The following is an 18,595-nucleotide window of genomic DNA, read 5'->3' on the forward strand; positions in this document are numbered from 1 at the left end:
TCACAAAGCTCATCTTGTAAGGATGCATCATCTTATGCCAGCAAAGAAATGTTGCTTCTATTCTTCTTTCTAAAGCTCAGTACACACACAAACTGCCAAATATTCCAGATAATACACATCCAAGATACATAAATCCTACTTATACTCTTCTTGACTGGTAAAAGAATTGTAAGGAATCATGACCACTTATGACTAAGTGGCCAAATGTCTCATCTGGTGAGACACTCCAGATACACCTGAGCGTGACCAAAACTGCAGACATCCTGGCTTATAACTAAGCATTAAAATTCTGCTTCCAGAGCAAGTTCAGAATACAGCAAGCCACCATCACCAGTCAAATATATTTTATTCTACCAACATATTACAAATTTCATACTCTGAAAACTTTTTACTTGTAACACAATGATGTAACATGGAAACATCTTTTAGTATTTAATTTCATGGGTAATATCCTACTACCACTGCAGACATCATACTCCAAGACCTCAGAATTCTTTTGGATATGGGTTACTGCTACCACTTGAGAGAGACTTAAATTTAATATCAAAAAATATGTAGATGATACAGATCTATCCTTTTTCTATGTCACCATGCTCTCCTTTTTAAAATATCTTCAATGGTGGATGATGTCTGCTCAAGAATGAAGAATACAGAGTTGAAACTCAATCAAGCAAATATGTTTTCGTGCAAAAGGAAGGACATGGGATTTCTTCAGACACAGCATACTCTTTGTGATGAGATGGATTATGTCAAGATCCTATACAAAAGCATTCAGGAAGGTCTCCACTGTCTCCAGTTTATTGAAGACTGGAGACTGAAGACTCGCTCTTCATCATTACTAAGGAATCCTAATTTCAGACATTTGCATCTCACTTTTTCCTGTTTGTGTTAAATCAAAGCAATAAAATAGACACGAAGTCATCACTCTTCAGGGAACTCCAGGTAGAGTAAGTACATTTGCAGTGTGTATTCTCAGAAACACAAGATTTCACTAATGTTCCATACAACATTCTCAATGCTCATTTTCTACAGAATGTAAATCAAACTTCAGTCTCTGTCCCTGTCTCCATAATAATAATGAAGTCAATATAACCAGGTGAAGGTGATGAAGTCAGTATAACCAGAACGCTGTAAAACCACAGGATGAAGGATATGACAAATGAGCATGCTTTTCTGCCTGGGAACTTTTACTCGCATTACTTCCAACATAGCTGTTCTTAATTTAAGTCATTCCAATCTGCTGTTTCATTCTTCTCAGCCACTTTTTGTTTTCCTTGCCTCAGTTTATTGACTACTTTTGGCTCATCCTGCATTCCCTCCCTTATTCAAGTCATTCACTCTGATTTTACAATTCATCCTCTTCTCTCTACTCTTTGTCCTCATCTATATGATTCAAGTCTTCACATTTTTATTACTGTTTCTTTAGCTGTCACTCAAAGAATTCTGTAATCAGTTACGAGCAGACATTGATTTCAGCTGAGCTCAATATCTTATCAATATCTATCTTGTTTAACACAAGATCAATTTTCCGCCTCAAGGGAAAAAACAGATCTTCAGTGCTCACCCAATCATGCAAAAAGTATTTGTTTCATTAGAACTATCTGGAAGCCACATCATAGCAATTGATGTTAGGGACCTAAGCTATAAAAGCAGCTGAGATAAAATAATTAATATTCAAAGGGGATGCAAGTTAAAAGTACAGAAAATAAACTATCAGTCACAACTGGATGAGAGTTCTCCTACAAGCTGCACAATGTCTTTCCTACAAGGTTCACAATGGAGTTTTTCCAGATGGATGTTATATTAGAGCTCAGTAAGCAAGTCCTATTTCTTATCTACAATTATCTGATCACAATTACCAAACAAGACATGGTTTTGAAACTCAAGAACTTGGTATGTACAGTTACAAAAAGTAGTATTAAGTTGGCTAATCAGTTGATTTCTCTCTTCCTACACCAAAAAGAACTCAAAATGCTTCTTTACATATTCTCTGGTAAAAGTAAAGAAAACCCTCCAAACTTTTTCAAGACGAAGACATCTTCAAATCCGAAACACAATAGAGCAGCTGCTACTGAGTTTCCTTGATGGGTATATTCTGTCATTAGGGAAATCAGAGGCCCTGCTAAATACCTTTTTTGTTTGGTCGTTTGTCAGCTCAAATACTGATTAGGTTCTCTGACAACCACATTGTTTGTTTGCAAAAATGCAGAGGGGAAAAGCCTTCAGTTGCAACTTGCATTCTGTAGAAGCTGTGGGTACACTCAGAGATGTTTTGTTAAATTCATATACAGTAGGAGATTTTGTTATTATTAAAATATATATATAAAAAAGGCAGCGACTTAGAAAAAAACAACTAAGATGATTCTTTCAGTACTAATAAACAAAAAATGATATAAAATCTATTTAATATACTCAATCTAAAGTAAATAGTAAGTCTGAAATTTTTACACAGGAAATTCTAACTTTGCTATCGAAGTACATTTTGAGTAAAACAGTACTGAGTTCTGAAACTAAACATTGTATTGAAAAAAGATGAGTCAGAGTATGAGCTATTTGACAAAAGAAACTTCAACAAAGCGGAGTTTGTGACAGAAGGGTAAGGGCCCTTTTTTATCTTACCATAGGCTTGGATATAAATCAGAGCTGACCAGAACAATGGTATTTACACGGCAAGCTGTGAAAGCCTAAAGAGAGATTTCTCTACCTTCATCTGGAAAAACCCACATCCAAACGCACCATCTGCCATAGCCTGCCCAAAGCCAGTGTATCATTGAGTACTGTGGACATCCACAGGCACAACCAGCATGCAATTATCTTGTACCTTACTGTATGAATATTCAGTCAGTGTAGAGTAGGATGCATGTGTAGGCATATTATACATGCTTGCACACAGTCACATCCTAAGCTATTATTTTTAACACAATCCCAATAGTAAACTCGCTTCAAATTTTGAAATATATCAATTTTACTGAAATATCCTACTTAAAATCATAGTAAGAAATATGTTGAATTATCTGGACAACACCATTTTTATTTATAATTTAGCTAAGAATAGATCTACATAGCATTACAAATACTAAATATGCTCTGAATTAACTTTTGAAATTCCTAATGGCAGAATTCCAACAGTGTCTACAACTTGCTAAAACTTATGACATTAGATTAACATTTACCCTCTGGGTAGACAAGAACGAGAAAACGTATTTTACACTGAAAAAAAAAAAAAAGTCTTATTTCCTTAATTTATGTTTACTTAATTTTGTTAGTTAGCGATCATAAACGTATCTCTCTCGGCAGGGAAAAGAATGTATTGCTATTAAGATTTCTTATTGAAGAAATATACGGTTTATAAACTTCACTGTGTTCAAGCATGTTTTAAGAGAGGGACTCTAAAATGGAAAGCTAGCAAAATACTAGCTGAAAGTTGTATAAAACAGTTCTGCAGTTAGGAGGAGTTGTATTAGCCACTTTTCTTATAACAGAGGAAATGAAGATGAGGGAACAGAAAAACAAGAGAGAAAAGAGCTGAAAAAAGAGCTCAGCTGTTCAGGTCCTCAAAACCAAGGAGTTATTGACAGAAGGTAACTGGAAGACTGTGACATGGTTGAAGTTGGTGTGGACATCACTAATACAAAGAGAAGAGTGAAGGAATGTAACCATCTCGGTTAGATTGATGGGGAAAGAAACTGACAGAAACAGTCTGTAACATGTGGTAAGATACTATTAAGAAAAAAAAAAAAAAAAAGTGAGAAATATCGATAACTTGCTCAAACTAACCCAGGAGCTTTAAAATAAGTATAGGAATGATTGCCAGAGCATCTTCTCCTGAGTCACTTCATAGGCTTTTTCCATGTGGAGTCCAACTACTGATGTCCTCTATTCCTTTTGGAGGACAATGACCTCTACATCAATTTCACGTATCAGAGATGCAACATGAATCCAGGTTTTGGAGATAAAAACTAATTGTTAATCATTTCTGCCATCCATTTTCTGCTTCAAAACTTATGGTTATGATCTTATTTTTCAAGATTTTTTTAATTATCATTATTTATGAGAAGTACAAGAACTACATTGTCTAGAAAACTGCATCTTGCTTTTACCATAGTAGTAAAAACAGCATGGCAGCAAAATCAGCATTTACATGCTTTCTACTCAAAGGCCTCAGTCTTGACCTAAGAGTAGGATATTCTCTTTTGTCAGGTCAATATTTGACCTGTTTGTTAATCTCAGCAGGAGCCCACAGCAGTGGCCATTGTGAGGGTCATTTCAGATGCAAACATCTGTCTGGTTTACACTAAAATAGTGCCAGGAGGAAAGACTAATTTTTTGGGTGGTCAGAAAAATAATGTGTATAGCAACCAAGGTTTTTTTTTTATTATTTATTATTCCTGAGTTCATTCAGCAAACAATATGTATATTGCTTGTGTGGATAGCTTGACAACAAATAACGTCTCTAAACTCCTCGCATTACCTCTCTTTGCAGAATTACACATTCAGTAAAAGTATTGAAAGGCAGCTAAAGATGTCAAAAACATTTACAGGCTAAACAGATCCCAGCTCAGATAACTCCATTTCAAGTAATCTAAATTCATCCCCATTATCACTTAAGTGAGCATTATGGCTGTTAGTAAACCCTACACAAATATTCAGATTTTTGTTTTTCCTGTCATGCTGAAGGTTATCTCCCCAGTTGCTCTGAAAAATCAGGTGACAACCATTTCCCGTGATGCTCTAAGGGCTGTCAAGCTGTCCATCAAACTGTCACCTGACCAATCGTTCCCATGGTTCTTTTAGACTTCTCGTATGATAAATTGAAAGGCACTATTATCTGCCTGTTGTGAAGAGGAACTGCTTAGGCTTTGATAAGATATCACCAGTCCCAGGTGAGAGGAGGCTGACAGCACATCAAGACAAGAAAACACATGGAAGCAGTGAACATGGGAGCAAAAGGTTTACAAACATCTGTTGTCATTATTTATTACCCCCTTTCCTTGGTTTTAGCTCTATCCTTGTTCTATGTCAGTTTAAAAAGAAAGACCTTTCTTTCTTCCCATCCAGTCTCAACTGCTGCTATTTTTAAACCAGTTAGTTTTACAATGAGAAATATTTAAAATATGAAATATATCTTTTAATAAAAGGTTATGTTGCCTACCTTTTCTGATATGCTTTACTTTTACCATAATTGAATTTGAAGTTTTCTGTGATTCTCATGTTGTAATTATACCATAAGAAAATGAGAAGCCTTGAAAGACATGAAGATTTCTTAAGCTCCACAGCTATTTTTCATTGATACCTTAAAAGACCATTTCACAGTCTTCCTGATGATATTTTAGGTCTGTCCTTATATGACAGCCCAAAGTTAGCTGAAGAAATATTAGAGAGAAAATATGTTGTTATTTATTGTGAATTGTTAATAAAAAGAAGCTGGTTGCTAACATCACCACCTTGTGTACAAATATTTGTTTGCATGCAGTATTTAATGGTTTTGGGCAGTGCTGTAACTTCATTAGATCGCATTACAGAACCTCAGTTGCACAAAAGAGCATTTAAATAATTTTATTATCAAAAATCTTTTTAACTTCAACCTGTTTTGTTTAACTGTATGCTTATACTCATCTGTATTAAGACTAAAAGCAGACTTCCATATACTGTGAACAAACGTTGGCTGGAATAAACAGTCAAAAATCAACAGAACAGGATTTCAGCAGTAGTAAATATACTTCCAAAAGTACTAATAAAACTAAGATTTGTAATTAAAGTATGTTCAATCAGTTTCTGATTTTTTTTTCCTTTTTTTTTTTTTTTTTTTTTGAGAAATTACAAGTTTTTACATTTATAGGAACTGCCTTGCTTCTGCCAAGTATTCTAACTTCCTTGTATTTTAAACATACACCTGATTTTAAGGGCATAAACTAGTTCATCCATAGCTTAATATCACCCCTGGGATGATGAGGGGTGAGTGCTTACATCATGCAGTAAGCATCATGAGGTACTCCACTCATGAACCAGGTGAAGAAGGTACAGACACAAGGCTTATAAATCTTAACCAGTGAACCCCATAATATAAAGCTGATACTGACAGGTGGTCAACACCTACTTTTAGGATAGATGGTCCTACCACTTTTCAGGTAGAAAATCAGAGTTAGTATCAAGGTTGGCAGTCAGAGAGGAAAAAGAAGAATGAAATAACAGGGCAGTTTCATGCTTCTAAATGAAAAAATCTACAAGGAAACAGTAGCTTGACTGAGCTAAGATATTCCCTCAGTTATTGCTGACTTGCTAGCACACACAGTGGCGCTCTCTGGGCACTTTTCAAAAAGAGAAACATACAGCCCCTTTTCCAAGGCCATTATAGCAGAAAAGCTGGTAGAATGCTATGTTTTGGCTCATCCTAAGCCAAAACATAGCATTCTACCAGCTACTAGGAAGAAAATTAACTGTCCTAACTGAAACCAGGACAGACATGAAAGTATTAAAAGGAAGAGACAATATGCACAAAGGGTTATTGTGATGGTGGCTGACTGCAATTGATAATAGGGTCATATTAAAACTGTATTTCTTCTGTTTTCTCCAATGTTCATAAGGTAGAAGGGATCTTCATGAGGAACAGGAGTGCAGAGGAAGACAGGACTTTTTGCACAAGATCAGGAAAAAAAATATTTCATGTATAGAGTGGGAGAGGAGAAGCTGAAAAACATGCAAAGAGGGAAGGGAAGCATTTGGATGCCACAGGGCAACAGCAGGTAAAAAGGGCTCAGTCACAGGGGACTCAGCACACATGCAGAAGATGTTAGCCTATTGGAAGGCTATGCAGTGAAGGAATTCAAAGATGGACAGAACTACTGGATGATCTTAAAAGTGGGTTTTGCACAGACAGGAAGACTTGAGGGCAAATGCTGATGAGTCCAGGAAGCTCCACTGAGCAAGAAACTAAAAGTGAATGGCCTGGTCAAGAGGAAAAAAAAAATTAAAAAAAAAATTAAAAAAAAAAAAAAAAGGTAGTAACAGATTTCTACATGCTTTGATTAAACAGAAGGAGAGAAAAAGAGAAAAATCAATTCCTGGATTAGGAAGTTGGAAGATAGAGGACCTTCTGGAGTTTCCCTTTGGAGCTACCTTTTCCAGTCAGCTTTAACACATTCCTCACTACAGTACTTTGTACTCCACACAATGATGCCTTTAGCATTGACCCTGTAGGAACAGAGATCTCTGGCTCTATGAAGTTCTTTTCCAAAGAGGACATTTTAAATTAGTTAGAAAATATTTAAATTATCCTTAAACAATGTGATTGTAAAATACCATAGCCATTATAGTTCTGTATTTTTCTCTACTGATCATTTAAAGATGGAAAGCAACACATGGATACACAACTCTATAGCCCTTTTTATTAATGTATTATGTCTACAGTGAAGAGTTATTAGAAGAGATACTGCTGCCTTCTTTCTTAATAGTTTGATTATCCTTTGCTCATAGTTTATTTATTGTTTTTACCTGCTGATATGGAGTTTTGTCTGCACAGGTTGCAGAAAAATGAAGAGCAAGGCTGTGGAAAAGCATCTGATCCTGACCAGCTCCACACTAACCTGCCTCACGTGTTCTGTCACAGTCCCAGTATTCTAGGTTTGCACCTCTTAAAATAAGCAGCCCTTTGCAGTAGCCAATGCATGCTCAATGAACTATGACAAAAACATTATCTAATCTCTGTTCTATATTTTATCTCTCCTTTAAAAATTCTGTTAACAAATATAGAAACGTCACCAATGTGATTACAAATGAAACTGATTTGCTGTTCTAATGACAATAATTGCATTTGCCAACACTGTTGATACAGTACAAGTTATCATCTGATAGTTGCAAGAAAAAAGAAAGAGGGAAGTTAAATAAAATAGGACAGAGATGAGCACAGTAAGAAAGAAGTACAAAAAAAATCACTAATTAAAATGATTGAGAAAGGGTTGTCTCAGAAAGTGCTAAGAGACAGAAAGCAGCATAGAAGAGAGAAGTTAGTACAAAAATGGTCTTCAGTTATGAGAAATGTTCATGAGAAACTTTCTTAGGATAATCTCCTTGTCTACCATAAGTAGTTATGTGACATGTTTCCACAACTAAGAGCCTCACAATCTTTATGCACTAGATGGTAAAGGCAGGGGACATCAAAACGTACTAAAGGAGACTGAGATCCAGACTTAAAGTCCAGCTTTATTTAAAGGACACTCAACAGTGTCTTGCATGGGGTTCAGAAGGTCACCAAGGAATTTTGGTGTAGTCACACAGGAAAGCTGTCACAACTAAATTTCACCAAGACTTTTCCTAGCCCTAATTTTTGTATCACTCTGCTTGTGTTGAAGGAAGAGGTTAGTTAGCAGCAAAACTTTAGAACTCTCTCACTGAATTGTATATGCTGTGTCTATTACATGTACCGACATATCAGACCAGGATCACCCCATGAACTGGGATCCTGTTTCAATGTTTTGCAGTCTAAGATTTAGAAGAAAGAGCACTGCAGACTACTATGACGTACAGAATCTTTACATAAAGTTCTCACACTGCAACCCACCAGGAGCAGACTAAACATCTCTGTCAGAAGTCATTTCACAATGGTGTAAGTTGACAATGCAATAGCTGTAGCTGAAGGTACAGAAATAAACAGGTGATATCATTAGTTAACCTGGACTGTAAACTTAGACCAACTTATTAGCTAGCCCTTATGTGTGTATATATATATATATTTTCATTTTGCAGCAAATGCAAGGTAGATTATTTATCTCTGCCTAGACAGACTACCTCGAGCACCCTCATATTTACCGTGGACTGTAAGAGCACATAACGTGGACAGACATCTCAGAGCAGTCAACACAACCTAATTTGTTAGTCTGCAGTAATTTTTCCAATACTTTATCGTGTGAACACATATTTGCTGGAATAGATCCCTTTGGGTTTATAAAACCTGCTGGAAGCCCGTATGTACTACTAGTACATGCTTACATAATACAATATGATGCTAGCTGTACCATGGAAGTAGGCCAGAAACTTGCAAGAGAAACCAGAACATCACTGAAAATATATGAGAACTAGAACTATCATCCAAACTAACCTAAAAACCTTAACGTTACTACTTTTGAAAGAGTCTCTCCTTTTGGACCTTGGCCCTGCCTGTGTGTACAACTGAATGGAGGCAAATGTAATAGGACTACTCATGCATAAAGCTAGTCACATGCATTAACATTGGCAGGAACAAGGACTTTCTTTTCATACTTACACTAGAGGATAGTAAAAGAAATTCTGTTCAAAGAAATCCATCAACTAATTCAAACTCTGAGCTAGCTACTTCAGAACATAGTACAATGGCCACACTCAATGAGTCCATTGAAGACCTGGAGACGAAGTAAAAACAGGTTTCTTTTTGAAGAACATTATGAGATCAATATGGTGCTGTGGATGTTAGGAAAAGTCACTTTAATAAAAAGGAAATTGCACATAATATAACAAAACAATTGCTATTTGGAAGGCCCTGAAAAAATTAAACAATGTAATATGATCTTCCTTAACTTCATTTCCCATCCACTGCAGAAATTATAACAATAAAGTTTTATACATAAGCAACTTTATGAGCTGAAATAAGAGAATGTATAATTCCTTTCCACGGACTAAGCCAAAAGAAATGAAGAAAAAAAATTGATTCTTCTGTGTTAGCCTCCTGTGTAAAATTTTTCTCCTTATCATCTCATCTAGTCATATCTTTCCGCAGTTTGAATTACCCTCTTTTCCTCAATCTGGTAAGGCAGTGAAAGGATGTTTGTTCTGCTAATTAACTTTATTACCCTGATAACTCCCTGCAGCCTTTGACGAAAACAATTACCGTTCCTCCTTTTTTTTTCCCCACTGGCAAAAAAAAAAAAAAAAAAAAAAAGGAAAAAAAAAGAAAAAAAAAGATGACTATTAATTAGAAACGAGGCCCCGGTCCCTGCCATGTTAGCCTGCCACGTTCTCAGACCCTCGAGCGGGATAGCATTACATTGTCAGTAGTAATTTAGCTCTCATCTGTCTCTGCTAATTATTGTCACATTCATCAAATTCATCAACAAAAGTGCTCTCAGAAGGATTGCATATTTGCAGTTAATACAGCATAAACTGGTATTACCCATCACCACATTTGTGATGATGAGAGGGACACAACTTATTCATCCCTAATTAGAGCAAGCTGGGTAATTAATTATACATTCCGCCTTATTACTTCTGAGTTCCCAGATATTGTTTGTCTAAAAAGGGGGAGAGAGAGGAAGAGAGAGAAGCCTGAAAATGAAAAAAAAAAAAAAAAAAAAAAGAGGGGGTAGAAGAGAGAGGGAGAGAGAGAGAGAGAGAGAGAGAGAAATGTGTGATGTGTTTTGTCACATGTGCTATGCCATAATTCCCACCTGACAAACTAGCTGAATCAGTAGAAAATTGCAAGTTGTCAGCAGCAGAACAAACTGCTGTAATAGCTGATTAATGATCAACACCTGTGACAGGTGCTATACGGGACTGTAAACTTGGTGTGATTAACAGTCACTGGACGAATAAATATTAGTGACAGTCAGTGGAGAGCGACTTTGCGTGTTTTAACAAATCTCACACATTACAGTTATTGATATTTCTAGTGTAGGCACTTTTTTTTGGTAATTATCTGACAACACTGGAAGTGTGTTTTAATACAGTAAGTTTTTTTTCTCTTCTGTTCATTTATTTCAGAGCTCAAAGTTGTGTTTTGACAAGATGACCTAGCAGAGTTCAAAACTGCAGGCAAATTTAGAATAGTCACAACTAGTTTATTCTATATCCAGCTCATAGCAACATTCCCAAATATTCTTTCAGGAAGCTTAAATATATACATATATAAGTCTACAGACATAAAAACATAAGCATTTTATAAATATACACAGAGATACATTACCAAGGCCTGTCATTCTAAGAGTCAACTCAGTTTTATTTCTTATGTCCGTGGTTATGACCTGATTGCCACGGGAAATCAATATTTTCTTGGTTCCATCACAGAAGATGCATAGATTTTCATGTGAAAGAATCAAATGACTGGTCAGATATATCACCCTGTCCACATGACAGCTTTTCCCAGCCTGCCAATTAGAACCAAAATTTTAAAGGGAAACTGAAAGCTGGAAAACTGTGACTCTGCTGAAGAGGTTTCAGTATTTTCTGCTAAAACTTTCTTGTCTCCAAGATTGTCAGATATGTTATCCATTAAGATTGATCCGTTAGGAAAATAAAGATATTTTCCTCAGAACAACTTCTGGATACAAATGTAATTAAATATATTATACAGATTTATCTATATCACATCAGAAGACATAAGCAAAAAGGCAAAAAAAAAAAAAGGCAAAGAAGTTATTGCTTGTATTAGTTACTGGAGAGAAATGATAATATAAATCCTCACCTACAGCACAAGAAATTCCAGTTATTTGAACCTTTAATGGAAAAGCCTGAACACATGGAATTGACCTGTCGCTTCTCCAACCAGACTCACAGCCACACATGTATATATGAAGCAACTGAATGTTTTTCCCATTTCAGTGTTTTCTAACAAGTAGTAAAGAAAGATTGTATTTATTAGCACTAATCAATTACAAATATGCTTTTAAGCATTAACTGTTTCATAGGCACTTCTTTAGATATACAGAACCGCAGGAAAGGGCTTTGTGTATGGACAGAAAAACCTGAAAACATTTTTCCATGAACTTTCCAGTCATTCTTTTACAGATCAAGTGAAGACAGTGGAAAAATTTAAAGAGAACATAATATTAATACTAAATCCACAAGCCCCACCACTTGAATAACAGTTTAGGTTTAGGTTAGGTTTATTTTATTTAATTTACCGTTTAATAATGGAAGGAAGGTGGACATAAACTCCAGACTTTAAAAAGATAGAAACTTTTTGAAAACGTTCTCTCTAAAAATTGTTATTAATTTTCATCCCACTCCATGTTTTCATTCATTTCTGTATGAGAAAATATAAATGTCCTGAGTAATTTTATAATAAATGTATAATATATTTTTGAAAAGTTTAATAGGTATAATACTTTTTTTTTTTTAACCTGATTAATCTTCAGTGTAGCAGTCTTCAACCTAAAACATACAAGTGATAGCTTGAAAGCTCTATGCAAAATGTATGTAAATTTGTTATGCTTACTACAGATACATCTGAATAGGCAGCAGTGCAGCTAGCCAAAAGCCTAGGAAGGAGGCCAATCTCGCATCCAGATGCCACTGATAGAGAGACACTGTGTGGCATTGACGCTCCCAGCTGCCAAGCTCACCATGCATTTTTACAACAGTTGACTGTAGCAGAATGAGACCTTGTAGAGCTCTCTACTGATAAATAATAACAACACAAACACTTCTAATGAGTGTAAAAATCTAGCAGTAAAAATATCTTAAAATAATCATTTTCCTACAAGCAATTTCTAGCTATCTGAAAATTGCGTTATCTTCACAATATTGATCCAAAGGGAGAGCTGAAAAAAATTCTCAAAATTTAAGCTGAATTTTCTAACAACTTTAAATATGATTTCATATACCTTGAATACTACATTTTCATGTAGTTTTATGAAATTGAAAACCATTCCCAGTTATGAATGAATAAACCTGCTTAATCTTTGAAATTGAGGTTGGGTATAGACACCAAGTAAAGGGATCAATTGACTTTAATTTACTAAGCTTTGGAACAATTTGTAAATTTGAAGAATGGTAAAAAAAAATAAATAAATAAAATAGAAACTATCAAAAGACAATAGTAGAGCAAATTAATCAGGCCTGAGACCAAAAGATGAGGAATTACTCTTTCCTCTGTAAATTACAAACCTTGTTATTACTCTTCACTTAAACAATATGTTGCAAATAGTATTTAGCAAGTAACATTCATCCATTCTTTAAAGTAGCGTACAATAAAACAGACAAGCAAATTTTACCAGGAAAGCAGCCATTGATGAAATACCTCACTCAATTTAACTAAAATGAATTTAGAATTACAATTCAACATCACTTCAATTCATGCTCTTCAGCCTATGAATAGGTAGGCTTCAAGACAGATATTCCTTTGTTCAGTTTGCCAAAATTTTTAAAGTAGCAAATTTCATGAGAGAATTGTAGATTATTCACTAATCCGAAGAACATACTTTATCAAATTTCAGGTGTAAATGAACATGCTTATGAAGCAAAAATACCGAGTTCAAAATCAAACCCTTTCAAATCTTGTAAATAACACAAGAGGAACAAATAATTAAAAAACATCAAAGAACAGTCATTTGCAGATACTGAACCAAGTCTACGGTATTTAGAAACTTACTTTAAAGTTTCTAAATTTTCTATTTATTTTTTAACCAGTATTTAGATCATTGTCTTGTCCTCTTTGGAAATAAATAAATAAATAAATAAAAAGGTACTGATTGCTGAACTTTATTCTGGGACATATTGACTTTTTTGTTTCTTCCTGCACTGTTAATCATGTAAATTTATCCTTATATCAGCATCAAATACATACAAGACTTCTAAGATATTAACTTGATTTCTTTGTATGATTCCTTTTCAGAAGACATTTACAAAGCATCTGCATCCTCTATAAGAAAAAAATTGTAATTCACCTGATGAAGACAGAAAATTATAATTATAGATCATCCAACAATTTTGATCATTTCAGCAAGACTGCTTGCTGAAATCTGTGTCTTTTAGTTTACAAAATCATGTAGAGCTTCACTATGTTACATATGCCTGTGTTGCACAACTGTGCAGAGAGGAATTAGGATGACAAAACAGCATGCTGACCCATTATCAGGACCTTACTGATAGGTGAAATCTTGAGATGGTGGTACCACACTGATCCACTTCCTTGTCAATTGCCTTTTTTCATGCACATGTACATGAAGAAGGTACATATACCGTCTGCATCACAGGAATGGACAGATACACCCCAAAACCACAGAAAGCAAACACTTCAAGCAAACATATTACCACTATGGAATAGTGGCAGGGGAATACCACTGAGGGAGCAACTTTGCCAAACTACTGCATGACTATCTGTCAGACCACTGTCTACTTTCCTCTGCGAAATTTTTGGGCTTAGTCTTCTTAAATAGTCTACTAGTTTTCATCATAAGAGTAACATTCTTTCTACAAAAGAATAAATATTTAGGAAACTAACCACATTTTCTTTTCTCTTTGGAATTTTTCCAACACAAAGGACAAGTTCGTGGATATTAATGCTTAATTTAAACTTATGAAGAACTCCTAACTAATTTAAGCAGTGAGACAAAGTAAAATAAACTACTTTTGAATGACTGGGCACTCCCAAGACAACATAAGATTTTTAGTGTTTTCTTATTTTCTATCTGCACATATAGGAATGTTGCTTATAATCCTTCAAAGTTGAACATCCAAAGAAAGATTTTTAAATAGAAGGATCAGCAATTCCCCACAGATGTCTTCATTAAAGAGATGCAAATACATTTTTTTTAACAGCAGCAACATTAATTGCACTACAAGCTTCAGTATAAGTGTCATCATTGATGCATCATTCAAAAAAAAAAAAAAAAAGAAGACACAAACAAACATGAAATGCTCATCGATGTAGTCAGCAGTTAAACACTCTATAGCAAGAAATAATATGGCAGACAGACTACTTACATGACATGGCACCAGTGAAATTCCTAGTGAATGTATGTGTGATTGCTAAAATGACAACTGCATATCTGGCATTGTGAAAAATACGGGAAACGGTGAATAACCAAAATCTAATCTCTTTTACACCAACTTGCACAGGAATAATGCCACTGACTTCAGATTTTCATTCACACATCCAGAGTCCTTCTCCTAACCAGTTAACAGCCTGAGAAGACAAACATCAATCTCCATATGATAATTCCCCCTAAACGATACTTTATTTATTCTTTATAATTCTTCACACAACCTTCTTTATTTTTGCAATACCAGAATGAGAAAAGCACTGTTTATAAAATGGGTTTTCCAGAAGTGAGTCATGCTGGACACCACAGGAAAAAGTCATCTGGGAGCGTGACTAACACTTCAAAAAACAATCTTAGCTGTTACAAATATTGATTATACTCTCATTTTTTAGGAAACTATTTTTATCAATAGCAATACATGAATCAATGGAAGCCAGCAAAAACAAAATAAAACAGTACTTATCTGATACATTTAGTGTTTATGTTTAGGAGATGACACACAATCACAAGACAACCAAATTGCAAATCAAAAGGATCCCTTAAAAAGATCAGTAAGTTGGATCAGTCAATACAGGCTTTTTGTATTTTAAAATATGCATTTCACAGATTCTCCTGACCACAGCACCTTCTTAGAATGACATTTGTATACGCAGAGAGCTAAAGAAAAGCCTATATTTGTTCTTACACATTTAACATGCCTGTTTCTCCTCTCCCCCATCACCATACTTTGTTTTTCTGCTCAACTAAACTGTAAGTTGAGCAGGACAAATATACTGCTCTCTCATAGAGCATTTCTAGAGTATGTACCATTTCTTGAGTATGTAGTACTGTGGAACTTGGTCTTCATTTTGACCAGGGATCCCTCAAAACATTGCATAACAAAATAAATAAATAAAAACATTGCGGCAGAATTAAAATAATTTCCCTAAAACTTATTCAGAATCAGGTTTTAACTTTCTTTTCAATCATACTTTAAGAAAGATTCTGAAGAAATCAGCAAACTACTCAAACTACTGTTGCTTAGATTATAATTAGACTTAGTTAATTACTAAATATTTAAAAATCACTAATATACTTAAAACACGGGAAGTTAAACAAATCCCAAAACATGCTTTGATAGTTATTATTTTTTAGCATTGAGGCTCAAAAAGCTTCACAAATATTAAGAGCCAAATTGGGTCCAGTGGTTGTACAGGTGCACAAGGAGATTTAAAGAAGTCAGAGAAACTAGAACGAAACTGAGAGAAGACAGTCCCCAGGCCAGCCCTCAGCCTTTGCTGGGCAGGGGGATGTTGACGTGGAACTATTTCTCCCTAATCCACCATGCTTTGCCTACAGATCATCACTTATTCAATGAGAAACCCATTTGCTCTGTCAGTTTGGGCACTTCAAACCCTCTATGTACCCTTGGTATTGCAAAAAACATGACAGACTATAGCCACATTTTGGATTGTGTTTCACCAGATGGTTGCTGTGAACTGCTTTTCCTTTCATAGAAACTCTTCTAAAGGGTGTCATAATCATTAATGCTACCTTTTAAACATACTACTGAAATAGTTTTAAAAGTTTTTTTTTTTTTTTTTGGATAGTTTTAAATGGAAATTTCCTTTAATACTGCTTAATCATAATTTGGCTAACAGAATAAAAGTTGTAAAACTTTGGTAGCAAATAGTATTCTCTTCTAAATAATAAAACACAGGAATTCAAATCCATGTATAAAAATATCAGATAAGTTCGTAAAATATTAAATATTTTAAGCTATCCTTAAATGTTTAATAGAAATTATAGATCCAAAAGTTGATTCAAAAACCCCTATTAAAAGTTAAATAGTTATGTTTAAATTAAGGTTTTCACATGTATGCTTGATGAGAATGACTTGAAGTTGTTTTTTCTCACTGTAAATCCAGGTAATTGCATTACAATATTTATTAACTTAATAAAGAACAAAACTAAAATGTAACAAGGTTCCACTGACGGACACACAAAAAGTCAGCCAAATCTGACCTATGTCAAGTATTTTTCTGTACCCAAACAAATTCAATTTTTCTCCCATAAAATAAGGTGGTCACAGATTATAATAATAAGTTTATAATAATGCTTGAAAGCAAATACACAAATGAGCATCAGCAGTTCCTTATACTCTAGGACTTCCAGTCAGTCTCCTGGGCCAGTATGAAGAGATACAGTCGAAGAGCTCATAGGCAAAGCCCCAAACACCAATGAAGTTAAAGCACTCTCTAGCCCACCAGCCAGACTGGTCCTCACTTTTGCCTTCATAGCAAGTTGCCATCCAGTTTTGTTTGCTGGCTTAAGAAATGTCTGTTTCCACAGGAATTTCATTTTTAAAAAATCTAACTCTATAGAGAACTTGCCACAACATCATAATTTTAAATAAGCATTGAGCAAAAAGTTAGGATCTGCAGAGTTCCTAGATTCAGATATGAACAGATCTAAGGATAATAGTGATTATGTGATTTTCGTAACCTTAATATGATAATTTAGGATGACAACATACTAACGCAAAATAGGTGATTACTTTCGAGTTAACTACAAATTTTGCCCATGATTAAATGGTGCTAGAGTTATCAGTGACTGAAATTACATTTGATGCTATCTATATAAATAAAATACAGATATATTAACACTATAGACTTAATTTTAAGAAGAATATAAAACCATTGCATGTGCATATTCCAGATTAATCTTTAAACACACCACTACCAGTTACACAGAAGCATGTATATTTTTCTATTATTCAATAACTTTAGAAAAATTAGCACAATCTGAGTTATTTCAGAAATTAACACTTAGATTTTAACAATATTAATATCAAGCTTCTCAAGAATGTTTTTTCCCTGCCATGTAAATTAAGGATAATCTGTTTACGTATTAAGCCAAGCCACTATATATTTATTCACTTTCTAGCTAAAGGAATCAATTAAAACATTAAATATAAAACTAATGTAGTTTGAAGATGGCATTGTACTTTGAAACATTTTGGTAAGAGTATTAGTCCTTCAATGGAAAAGATATTCCTAACAGTGATGTTTTGAAGAATGACAGTGTGATCAGTCAAAGAATCTGATTTTTGAATTCTTGTCCAAACAAGTCCAATCTACATATCATTATTCCCTTCTAAAAACAGAATTCAATGGGAGCTGTGCCTCTATAAAAATTGAAGAACTAAGCAGTATCAGGCACTATTCTAAAACTTTGAAATCGTAATTACATACATTATTTTTCCAAGTTAATATGGTCCAGAGTTTCACTCTTTTCCTTATTAAATTACATTGAAAAAGGTGGATGGAATACTGGAAACATCCATTAAGTTTACATTGGTTTAACAGGTCATTTCTGAGTAGGGATCAGCCCTTTGAGCATGTCAGCAACCTCTGGAGGTGCTGCATGCAGTCATTCTTCAGGAAGCCAATAGCACAGGGAGGGGATGCACTCACTCTGAAGGCAAAACTCACATCTACTTCAGTTAAAAAATATATAACATTAATTTTGGTTGGAAAGCCTAATTGACTGTTTAATTTCCCACTGTGCACAGTTTCAAAGTGCAGACAAAAATAGTTACTAGTTTTCTCTTACTAGAAAAAACATCATACTAACATGCAACTCTCTGGTATTGTAATTTATGCAACCTTAAGACAGGGATATAAGGTAAGGGCCACCTGGGCCCAGATACAGCAGTCTTTTTCTTACGAATATCAGCAGCTCATGAATATAAAAAAGTACAGGAAAATAAAATTTATAAAACCTAGACCTGGGAACAAAAATCTCAGAGATCAACAACTCCAAAAGAATCTAGTGTCACATTCCTAAGAATGTCAGATTAAACTAACATGTGCCAGTCAATATTG

This window comes from Aythya marila (assembly GCF_965140915.1).
Source record: "Aythya marila genome assembly, chromosome: 9".
Lineage (NCBI taxonomy): Eukaryota > Metazoa > Chordata > Aves > Anseriformes > Anatidae > Aythya > Aythya marila.